The 12605-nt window shown below is 37.2% G+C and overlaps 2 protein-coding genes across 8 annotated transcripts in view; both read left to right on the forward strand.

The window, feature by feature from the left end:
* LOC127968178 (CMP-N-acetylneuraminate-beta-galactosamide-alpha-2,3-sialyltransferase 2) overlaps window positions 1–12605 on the forward strand; it is a 310280-nt gene that overhangs the window by 194292 nt on the left and 103383 nt on the right. The window lies entirely within an intron of this gene.
* iqsec1b (IQ motif and Sec7 domain ArfGEF 1b) overlaps window positions 1–12605 on the forward strand; it is a 166382-nt gene that overhangs the window by 116290 nt on the left and 37487 nt on the right. Inside the window, exon 1 of one of the 7 annotated variants that reach the window (XM_052569168.1) lies at window positions 8824–9059. The exons of the other annotated variants lie outside the window; for them this stretch is intronic. The gene's annotated coding sequence lies outside the window, so the exon portion shown is untranslated. Of the gene's footprint in view, window positions 1–8823; window positions 9060–12605 lie in introns of those variants that run through there. 7 annotated transcript variants of the gene reach the window in all.

A 12605-nucleotide genomic window follows, 5' to 3' on the forward strand; every position in this document is an offset into this window, starting at 1 on the left:
GCTGATAGATAAGGGGGGAGTTCACAAAGTTTATTGTGAAGCTGTCAATCTCCAAAAATAGCACCACGACAGTACCATAAAGGTAGTTTATATCACTCATTCATTATAGTTTTTTGAAGCCCTACCTGTAAATAGATCAGTATGAAAGCACGCCAAAATTAAGTCAATATTCAGTTTTAGTCTCAAAATATAGCACATAAGGCTTTTTTTATGGTTCTTTTGTAATATTTTTAGTCCTTTTTGGAGCTTCCCACCATTGAACGTGATGAACCATAGCTAAAAATAACTTTGACAGCAAAATGTTCATTTTTGGATGAACAACTATCCCTTTAACTGTGCACAAAGGCTTTTGTTGAATAAAAACACACTCAGTCCTTGGGCTTCGTCCCCATATGGCATCAGACTGTATCCTGACATACGGACGTCACCCTTCCCCCATTCCACTATGGCAAACATCCCAGCAGGATGCACACAAGTCCTGGCTTCCCTTTAAATTAGTCGAGGCATGTGAACACACAGTGAAGAGGCAGTTACCGCACTGACAGCTGTGTATGTGTGGAACACACGTCATCGCGGCCTGTAAACAGTCATTAAATCCGGTTCTCACTGCATGGTGTGGTGTAAACACACGCACACACACACACACACACACTATAGTTGCAGACATTGGGTCTTCTCCAGGCCGTAGCCTGTAGCTGAAGCTCAGGTAAAGGCTTGTTTACCAAGCTTCATTCTGTTTGTATTATAGAGCTTTATATATCTGTCTGGATTATAAGCTCATCATTCTGCACACAGTCACGGATCCATTCGGCTCTGTGTTAATAGACCAGTCTTCAGATGGAGGTTTTTTTTTTTTAGGAGTGTTCTTAATGCATTTGAGCGTCTATCTGTCTGTCTAGTGTTTATACAGTATGTTTTATCTGTACAGTGCTTCTTTTTTCCCGACCACATTCACTGAAAGCATGTACGTAAATCAGCCAGGACCCTCAAACTGCACCCCTGCCTCTCTTACCATGACATCACTCCACAGGCTTTCTGTGTCAGGTCTGGCAACGAAAACATTTCCAGAAGTTTGTTATTCACTTTTGAATGTCAGAAATGACTTGCATAAAAATAAATGCAAAATATGTAATGTAATAATTGCAATATATATTTAGAATGGGTACTTGTATGTATATTAAAACTTGTATGTATTTAAGCACATTTTTTATTGTTATGAATGAATTAGTATAATATAATGAATCTGTTAATATTAATAATAACAATACATTAGAGATTCCTGTATACAGTAGTTCATTTTCTTCTTACAGATGAATACATTTGTATAAGTTATATTTCAGAAGTCCTGGCTCTTCCAAGCTTTAGAATGGCAGTGAATGGGGTTTAAGATTTTGAAGCCCAAAAAACTGCATCCATACATCATAAAAAGTGCTCCACATAGCTCCGGAGGGGTTAATAAAGGCCTTCTGAAGTGAATGAATCAATGTGTAATTTTCATTTTTGGGTGAACTGTCCCTTAAAGTCAATATATATTTGTAGCCCAGACTTCATTGCTGTTTGTTATTCTTATCATAATTTTGATTTGTTATATTAATATTAATAATCTAATATATTATTCCCGTATGAATAAAAAAAAGAGTACTAAATAGATGCTTTAATGCTTTAAAGATTACAAATGCAATGAAATACAAGCCTGATACATCAAAAAAGATATATTAAAAACATTTTTATTTTTATTGATTTTGTCCATATTTTTTTCTGAAGGTACAGTAGTTCTGTTTCCAAAAAGAGATTTTCTGATTGTTATTATTATTATAAATGCCAGACTTTATAAAGAATCACTCCAAGTCTCACGGTTTATCATCCATCAGGTGAAAAATCATAAATCTGATAGCACCCCACAAGATTGAAGTTCTCATTAATATCCGGTGCAGGATTTTCTGTCAGAATGTAATACTGACGGTTTGGGGTGTGTTCATCACTGAAGTGCTGACTGCAATCAGGCTAGCTCATCACATCAGCAGTATCAGTTACCTTACGAGTACTTTCTGCATATAAAACAGTATAGAATATGAAGAACTGTGACGCTTTGGTTGAAAAAGAATACTGGAGATGTGGTTGTCCATGCTGGCACTCTTTGAGCCAGTGATCAAACTGCCGTCAGAGGCTGTGCCAGTGAAGAGTTGCACTACCATGCTGTAATGAGATCCCCTGAGTGCCCTCAGCCAATCACAGTCGGGTATAGGCTCTCCTAGCTTGTGTTAATTGGCTGCAGGGGTAATGCCACTGCAACACGCCAGTTCACCTCAGAAAATCTGTGACATTTATATACATTACAGCTTCTTTTTGAAAAATCTTCCTATATAGACCTGGGGAATAATCTCATGTGACAAGACCATCTTGTCCCAAATCGGTGGTTAAATATTTTAATTAATTGCAATTATTATACATTATATATTTATAATTATAATTATAGCTTCGGGTGGATTTGAATATGTTCATTAGCAATGTCTTTCCATTGATTCTCTAAGAGCTAAATACAGAGTATAATGGTGTGGTATCTTTCCCATTATCGTCATCAGATATGTAGATTGTACGATGGCTCCCCCTACAGTCTGAAACGGAGGTGAATGTGGAATTCTGGTAATAAAATGTTACAAGTCAGTGATGTCAATTCCCTCTCCTCTGCATATTTCCAGAGTAGCTTTGTGAGCTCAATACTGCTAGAATGGATTGTTATGTCTGTTCATGTCTTGCCTCCGTCTGCAGTCGGGTGCCAAACAGGTGCTGAGGAATACCAAAACACTCCATGTATGGCTGCTTGGCCATCCGTGACTCGCTCACACACACCTCCTCCTGACCTCTGAGGAAGTGAGTGAGGTCACAAGCGTTGCTCATCAAAACAGAAACACTGTTACCCTTCTATCGTTCACACTGGGGTCATGATATCTGATGGGATAAAACACAGGATGAGGCCGTTCCAGCCACTCACAACAGCATCTTTCCTTTCCAAGGAAATTTAATGTACTTTTTAGGCAGTGAAACATGTTATGGTTTCATGTATCCTTGATGATCAGAGAAAATGTATTATTGTAATTTTTTATAATAATATTATTATGAATTGCATAAGTTCAGTAATATGTTATTAATATGCATATACTGTTCAAGAAAACTTTCATTTTTGTGCAACTGATTTTTTTTCACCTTTCAAAATGTTGATTGTCAACCTCAGAAGGTCAAACTAAATATTATACGAGCCCATTATTTTCTGTGCATTTTATATGAGCATTTTCTATATATATCTTTGCATTTTTACATTTTTAGTTATTAAACTTATAAATAAAATAAAATAAAATAAAATAATAGTAATGGTGGCAGGTTTGGATTAAATATTGTATGAGCCATTTATTTTTTGTTCGCTTTATATGAGCATTTCCTATTATATCCATTTTTACAAACCTGTTAGAAAGATTTGGAATAAAATACAATAAAATAAGGTTGCAGGATTGCCAAAATTGATTTTTTCTGTTGAGGGCTTGCTAGTTTAGGACCATATGTTTAAAAAAGCCAAAAAGATCTAGATGTAGCCTTGTGTTTTAGCAAGCAGCTGTGGCATTGCCTCAAGGTGCTTCATTCTCCCTGAACATTCAGCTCAACTCAGGGAGCCAGTAGCATACAGTTTAATGCTCTTTGAGTTTGGTGCTCAAAGAAAAAACAAACCTTGGGCGTATTTGTGTTATTTCTGCAAACTCTGTGCAAAGACCTATTTGTGACAGAGGGAGTCCTTCAACCAGCAAAGAAGATGCATTCAAATCTAGAGGTTTTCCTAACCAAAATTTAGATTTTAGTGTTATTATTGTAATTTTTGCTGTGTAACTGCATGCATTTTGTCCTGTGTTCTGAATCAATACGATTCAGGCATTGGACGTTGATGATGATGTCATAATCTGTTCAGCTTTCAGCAGATTAATGACTAGCCTCTTTACACTCATTACTGTTCTCTCTTTCTGTCTAAACCTTTACTAAGCCATTTGAAAGTTATTGAAGAAAAAAAGGTTATTCATAGCATCCAGTTCCGCAGTTCTTGAGGTTGTCTTGCTCTTGTCATTAAGATCATCTTGTGCTATAGCTCAGCTCACGTATTACTGGCCAGGCTTCATTAGCTTATGGGAGTGTGTGATTGGGCGGGAGTTTGAGTCGATGCTCACAGCAGTCCCAGGTGGTCAGCTGTCAGAGATAAAACAGAAATAGGAGGAGCACAGCAGTCTGTGGATTGAAGGGTCCAGCGTTTTCGAGTTCCAGTACTCCCCTCCAGCTGCTCCTTATTTGTGCATGTGCACGATTGTCCCAGGAGAGTCTTTTACCCCATAAGGACATTTTTCTCCATTACTCTGGCAAAGGCACAAACGTCAATTATGCTGATTGACGTGTAAATTCCCATAACAGACTATATTTAGACATTCATTTTAAAGACTCATGCAGGTCATTCAATGCAGAGTATTAATGAAGATGCATGCAGTAGATCAGATGTAACTTTTGGATGATGATCCCTTTGCAGGTACACTCTTCCTTAAACATAATTATTTTCATGTATAAAAACACTGCTTGAGGAAAAACATTGAGTGATATATTGTAAAGACGATATAAAATCAAGTAATTGTTACTGTAATTAAGTAATTGGCTTTGTGCCAAGGCCGGTACTAGACATTCGTAGTCTCAGCCTCAGACGTCACTGCCACGGACCGTTGGCTAGACGTCTGATGCATATGAGACACAAACATGGAAACACTTCAGGAGTGTTGAAGTCATCATCAGATTGGTTGTATTAAACAGGATTTCCACGAGACGTGTGTGTCGTGTTCTTTAACGAAACAAAAAGACTGTGGCGCCAAACCCCCTTATGAAATTCAAGTTTACAACTGTGATGACGAGCGCTCAAAAAGTATGTCAAATATTTAAAGGTCACAGCACAGAATCTTTAAAATACATCCAAGAGTTTTACTTGTTATTGTGGCGGCATTTCCCCACACCGAAACATGACGCTGAATGAAACGAACAATGATTGGTTGTTTGATATGTTCGGTCAAATGGCCTTATTGGCGGGCTTTAGCCAGTGAAAGCTGCCATTGATTCCAGACCTTCAGCTGTCAGTCACTATGCGAGAATAAGACATTCGTGCTCCTCAATAAAAAGCACTTGAAACAAATATGATCCCTAACCTTTTTGTTTATACAACATTTGATTTTCAATTTTGCATATTTTTATTTAGCCTGTATACATATGACTATTTTTAATGTCTTTGAAAGAAGTCTCTTATGCCCTCCAAGCCTAGATTTATTTGATCAAAAATACTGAAAATAAAACAATAATATTGTGAAATATTATTATAATTTAAAACAGTGGTTTTCTAGTTTACTTAACTTAAAAATATATTTCTGTGATCAAAGCGTTTTTTTTTAGCGCTTGGCCGATTCTCAATTAAAAAAAAAATAATTAAACTAGTCAACTTAAAAAAAAAAAAAAAAAAAAAATTACTACAACATGACTAGAGTAACTTTTTCTTTTCTTTTTTTATTTTTACAAAATTTTATTGTTGCTAAACATTACACTTTAATTAATTGATAAAATTGGAAGAAGTGCCCACCCCTAACTGAAGTATATTTGATTGTGTTAAAGTGGAGCTATTGCAAGTATTTTGCCTTTAAGGCTCACTTATACATATCTTGCATTTACAGACCAATTTTATTCAAAGATCAATCAATCCTCATCAGTATTGATATTAAAACACAAATCAGGCTTAATAAAGAAATGTGCATTGTGCACAAATAGTACTCCAAATAAAGTTTAATTGTAATTTTTATATCAGTAAGTCTCAAGCAGTATGTCAGTAAATAAGTTAACAGATTTGAACTATGCTTAGTATAAAATAAATGTATTTTAAATGTATTACTTTTTATTCTTAGGTATGTTCTCATTTGGTTTGTAATATACCGAGATTGAGCTGTTTGAGTTGGAAACTAAGACCCTAGTAGAGTTTGGCAGCTGTCCACCTAGATCAGTTTCAGTAGACACACCAATGATTACTTACATTAACTAGTTTGCAGCAGTCATTGTTTTACCAGGAATCTTTAAGCAATTATCCAAGGACTGTTTTGGCTCCATTGGTAGGCAGGTGCCACTCCACTTGAGTCATCAAAATTTGTGAAGTGGGTAATAAGGGGGTTGGTGCCGCCACAGATGACTGAGTCTCTATATGTTTGTTGTGCAACGCTCTGCCATTTTTAAAGGCAAAAGCTGAACATGAGCTAATCTTGGACACCACCTGCCGGATTCAGCTTGCAATCCCATTAAAGTTAAATCCTTCCTATACAGTGAAAGAGAGATTGTATTGGACTTAGATTAGCACGTACACAAAACTTGAGGTCCTGACACTCATACGGTTTCTGTGAACGCTCGCTGCGGTTCGGATCTCTCGGTGGTGTGAGCCAAGGTCAGCCTTGAGACATTTGCTTTTCAGGAACGTGTACAGGTCAGGAGATTGATGCCACTTCATGCCAGCTGCCGTCTGAAGGCGCAACAGTAAGTCAGCAGCACTTATTCACCGTGATCCACATATTAAGAGCAGATAACCACGAGTGGGATTTAGCTCGGAATAGCTTGTAATAAGACAACAAAATAGAAGCATAACAGCAGCAGGGTTTAAAGATAATTATTTGTGTGGTTACTGTTAGTATATCCCAGGCAAAAAAAAACAAAAAACATACAGGATCAAATGTTTGTGCCAACCAAGTGAACGAAGTATGTCTGGAAATGCATTTAGACACACCTGCATGCCTACAGAACATACTTCATTAATGATCGAGAAGTTCTTCATCAAATTCAGTACATACTATGAAAGAACGAGAATTCGCTGTAGTGGCAGAGCAATTCTGTAATATATTATAACATAATATAAGCTTAAAATCTCTTTCTGTAAAAATATTAATAAAATTAATTGTAGTATTTATTTGTTTGTTTGTTTAATGTTGTTAAGTTTTGTTTGGGGCCAGTAGCATCAACTTAGCATCTATGTTAATGCTGTGTCTTAAAGGGATAGTTTACCCCAAAAATTCTGTCAGTAATTCTGTTGTTCCAAACCCATTAAGACCTTTGTTCATCTTCACAACACAAATTTATATACTTTTAATTAAATCGGATTTAGATTTACCCTGCATGCAATGGACAGCAATGGAACTACCACTTTCAAGGCCCAGAAAGGTAGTTAAGGACATTGTTAAAACAGCCCATTTGACATCAGTGGTTCAACCTTAATTTTATGAATTTCTACTAGAATACTTTTTGTGTGCAAAGAAAACAAAAATAATGACTTATTTCAACAATTTCTCGTTTTCTGAAAGTCTTTGCTGTGCATTCACACATGCATGAATTTTACCGTTGGATCCCCTCGAAGCGTGTATAGTTTCGTGTATAGTAAATAGTTTTGATTAGTAATTGGGAGGGTTTTGTTGTGAAAACATGGCAACCCTTTCCATCAAGTGACATTATTATTGCAAACATAACAGACTCGTAGAAAAATACATTATAAAGAGACAGTAATTACTTCATCCGATGTTTAAGGGAATAAAATAGCCTTGACAGCCATACTTACTGAAGTTCCACAACTATTGACTAGGGCTACACGATTAATTGCTTGCGATTGTCATGTGTGTCTCATTCTGTGATTAGCGGTAAATGTCCATCACCTGCTTTCAAATAGAGCGGCACTTAATAGACAGAGCTGTAGTTCGCTGACAAGCTATGCAATATTGAGTTTATAACCGCATGTGATTAATCTGCGATTATGAACGCGATATTGCATAGCTTGTCAGCGAACTACGGCTCTATCTATTAAGTGCCGCTCTAGTTGAAAGCAGGTGATGGACATTTACCGCTAATCACAGAACCGGCTTCACTAACGAGACATGCATGACAATCGAATCGATTAATCGTGCAGCCCTACTATTGGCTTTGTTCTCTCTCACCGGACTTGTGTGTGTGTAGGTGATGTAAAAGAGGAAAGCAGGCATTTGGACCAAAGCATTGTGAGGCAAAGGAGGGGGAGACTCAAAATGTTTACTAACTTAAAATGCGTTTTTGCCACGCTTTTGTTGTTTTACTACTTATACAATTATTTAAGTATAAAACATTGTTATTTATAATTTTTAGTCATATTTTTAGGGGAGAAAACCCTCAGATGGAGGGGGTCCTGTCCCCCCGACCCCCCAGGACTTCTGCCTATGCGCATACATCATGGTAAACTCACATGGAAGAGACTAAATTGAATAAACAATGTCCTTTCTACCTTTCTGGGTCTTGTCAATGTCATTGCTGTGTATGCAGGGTCAGATAGCTCTCGGATTTCATAAAATATATCTTAATTTCTGTTCCGAAAATGAATAGACTTACAGGTATGGAACGACATGAGGGAGAGTAACTGATGACAGGATTTTCATTTTTAAATGCACTATCCCTTTTAGAATTAATCTGATTTACTAGCAGTTAACTAGTTAACTCTTTTTCATTCTCAGTTACTTTTTTTGTCTCTGTTTTTCATTCTGTCCAACCCTTTTTTTTTTCGAACTGTAAAAAAAAAAAAAAACTGTGACCTTGCAGCAATGATAAAAAATAAAAAAGAGGAACAGGACACAGCCCCCTTTGCGTGGGGCAAGAGCACTGAGATGCCACCTTCAACAGAAACCACACGGGGGGAGAAAGACAGAGAGGGCGAGAGAGAGGGAGGGAAGAGAGGGATGAGTGCAGGGGGAGGGGTTGAGAGGAGCATAGAGAGAGTGACTTGGAGAGACAGAGAAAACGAGAGGGTGTTCGAGGGAAAGGAGGGAGGCAGACGGCCCATTGGAGTGCATCGTCACGCTAGGTGAGAGGAGAACTGGCCACTGCAACAATGCAGGCTTTTGGTGCTCAGGGACGACTGAGTTTATCCTCCGCAGCTTAAGTTAGAGAGCAGACCTCCAGACGCTGTATGTTATTTGTGCCCAGCCAGGCTCAGGATGGAGTGAGAGGTATGTGTGTGTGTGTGTGTGTGTGTTTGCGGCTGCCTGAGCAGCACGCAGGTGTCTGGCAAAGATGACTGCAGCAGCTGTTGAGGCATGCAGCTATGTTTCTCTCTCTCTCTTTCACTCGTTCTCGCTCTCTTCCGTAGTCTGATGTCACTGATGTCTGATGCGGACTAGCTGGAGGTTGTTTGCTTACTAAGCCAAACTGACTATATAAAACTTTTGCATGATATCTGAAATCTCTGATGACGTCCAGAGTTTGATTTGACATTTCTTTCTATAACTTTGCTGATGGAGCTCTAAGTAGCAAGCATTGATCTGCTTGTTTATTATGTTTGTCCATTAGGATGGTGACATTGAAGCAGAAACAACTGACGCAAACACATTTCACGTAGATTGGCTGCCCGACAACCATTACAGGAATTAAATGCAAGAGTAAATGGAAAATTTACATCCTTGCGCTAGAGGTTCTTTCATGTTTTATATTTATGTATAGCAGGACTTGTTTTGTTCATCCATATCCTGTTGCCAGCCTGTTTTTTCTGCTTTTATTGTGCCCCCTCTGTCATCTGGTGTGATCCAGAGAGTGTTTTGGCTTCTGTGGCGTCCTTGGGCAATGGATTTTTTTTGTTGTTTTGGGGAAGATTATACAGCAATAATCTGCTTGGTATCAGATAATGCAGCAATAATCATTCTTTGTGGTTATGAATTCAGCTAGATTTATCTGAGCTGGTGGTGTTTTTGCATTCATACGAGTTTCAGCTGAACTATCTTTGGATCTGCTGATGTAATTAGATTCTAAGTTTAGCGCATGTAATATGTGAACATGGGGGTTGATCCTTTCATATTTTCAACATATGCTTGGCTTTCATATAATATATGGTTGGGATGCCCCACATATATCAACACCAAATCTGCTGATATTAGAGATTTGTTCCTTTGTGTTGTATCAGTAGATTGTTTAATTTTAGATGTTAATTTCCCCTGTTTTATGATGTAGATAAAAGCATATATTTTCAAACTGTACATTATAACATTGTGATGCATAAAATCACTTGTAAAATTTGTAATTATTTGTTTTAGTTTCGGGTTACTGGCCCTAACAAAATGAAATATTGATAGTAATACTGCTACCGATAACAGTTCGAAATAATTTATATTAGCTTAAATTGGGGGCATTTAATTAGATATTTCACCCTCAAAAATCAAAATTCTGTCATCATTTTTAGAATGTAATTCCAAGCCTGACTTAATGTTCCTGTTTTATTTTATTGTTTGCTTATTGGTTTGGTCCTGTGTTTTTGTATTGATTTTGTTTTGTCTTGTTTTGTTTTTTGTGTGTGTTTTTTTGTTGTTGTTGTTGATGGTTTGGTTTGTTTGGTTTTGTTATGGTCCGTTTTATTTTTATTTTATTTATTTTTTTATGCCATTGTTTTTGGACCCTTTTGATTTTCAGTATATAGACAAAAACAGTTAAACCATTTTTCATAGTTGAATAACTGATGACCGAATTTACACTTTTGGGTAAACTATCCCTATTAATATTCATGCTAGTTATGCCTATATTTGTGCCTAAGCTCAAACGGCCCAAAATACGTCTGTTCTTCTGTGACATTCAGTGACAACAGCTGTGCATTTATATAGTCATCCAACCCCGCATGACTCATCAAGAATATTTCAGACCTCTTCCTGGGGTTACACAGCTATCACAAAGCATACATCTACTAGAAAACAAGGTCAAACCACACAGCGTTATGATGGTATGATATTAATGGTCCCAGTTTCTGCTGTCTGTTACTGTGCTGTTGGGCCGAACACATTCTGACAATCATGTGATCTGAATGATCTCTTCGGGCGCTGTTGTGTTGGTGAGTTTGACATTGGGGTTTAAGTCTGCCATGTGCGATCTTGCCATCATTATGGCTGCTTTCCTCAAGGGATTCACTAGCAAAGGGATTCACTAGTTTAGTTTGAATTTGCAGCTTGCTCGAAACTGCTGTCTTCACGGAAGCTTTGCGTTCAAATATTTCAACTCAAATCAATATATTACATCTGATTATTTACTTATGTGGCAAGTAGCTGTATGATGTTCAACAACATAATGGCTGGTGTGATATGGTTTCCATAAACCCCAGGACCCTCTGCCTCGTGTCGGGGTCCTGATCACCCTTTTGGGGTTTATTCTGCGAGAACATCCGACTATATGTACATTATCCCTTACTTATGATCGCTGATCCACAGATAAAACCATATCACGTATGTCACCGCCATAACGTTGTTAAAAATCATGTGGAAAGCTCTGTGTGTGGCAAATAATAACTTAATAAAAATGGACTACATCATTAAACAAACTGCTTATTGTTTAAAGGTTTCAAAGCCTTATATATTTGCAGGTGTTATACAATATGCATTGTGCAAATATTATTTAAATGAATGCATTTTTTTGTACCTTGTGACAGCTGACACCCCAGCTGTCTTGTTGCTTTAAATAACTGGTTTAAATATATAAATAACTTTGAAAATGGAGGTCAAGCAAATTAAGATTCAGCCCTGTCCTCTGTCAGCAGATATCAAACCATGTTCTTTCCTCTTAGCTCGAAATAAATGTTAAATATTTGATTATCATTGCATTTCATGGGGCCCGAGGAGTGTTTGGTGCACCCGAATGTGTCCTGTGTTTGAGTTAATGCAGGACTTGTCTTTAAATTAGTATTCAGGACATAAGATCTAGACATTGGCAATGAAATATTGCAACGCTAGGCTGGTGCAGTAACAAACAGGGGTATGTACCTTCTCATCCGAATCTGCTGTGTCATTGTGTCATGTAGGGAGCCTGTGAAGACAGAGCGTAGTGCATGAGAAACCAGGTATGATATATTTTCCATGAATGATGAAGAACTGGAAGAATTTGATGTTTTTATTTCTTTTTGATCGGTTCGGTTTATTTCGTTTTTTGGTTACGACTCATGACCGGATTCTTTATAAAATCAGCCTACCTGAAATATAACTCTATGGGTTATAAGGAAATTAAGCAATAAGGAAATTGTTTTATGTTTGTGAATCTGCACATTGTGTCCTACATTGTGTTCTAAAAAAAACCCAGTTACTCAACTCCAAGTTAAGTAATGGTAGAAAGAGGTCTCTCATTCTTGATGTAAATCAGACTTGATGTAAATACTTAATTAGTGTATTTAGCATCCAGTCAGATTAAATTATAGGTGGTTAGTGCATAGCACTGAAACACAGCTTACAAAAGTAATGCAGCTGTTTAGTGAATTCGTCCCAGAGTGTTTCTGTTTTTGGATGGTATGATCTATTTTTGCTTTAGTGCTTATTAAAGCCACCTGTCTGGTCAGCTCTGGAGCAGTGTTTCACTCTCCATATCCATGCAAAGCATTCCATGATAATCACAAATTCTAGACGACTGCTGCTGAAAAATAGTTTGTTTGGTTTACATAACAATTTTAGCAGCACTGTTATGCATTTCACCCTGCTATTTTAGCACAGAAATTGAAATCTTGATATTCTTCTCTTGAATCTCAAACAAAACAG

The sequence above is a fragment of the Carassius gibelio genome, chromosome B11 (genome assembly GCF_023724105.1).
Source record: "Carassius gibelio isolate Cgi1373 ecotype wild population from Czech Republic chromosome B11, carGib1.2-hapl.c, whole genome shotgun sequence".
Classification (NCBI taxonomy): Eukaryota; Metazoa; Chordata; class Actinopteri; order Cypriniformes; family Cyprinidae; genus Carassius; species Carassius gibelio.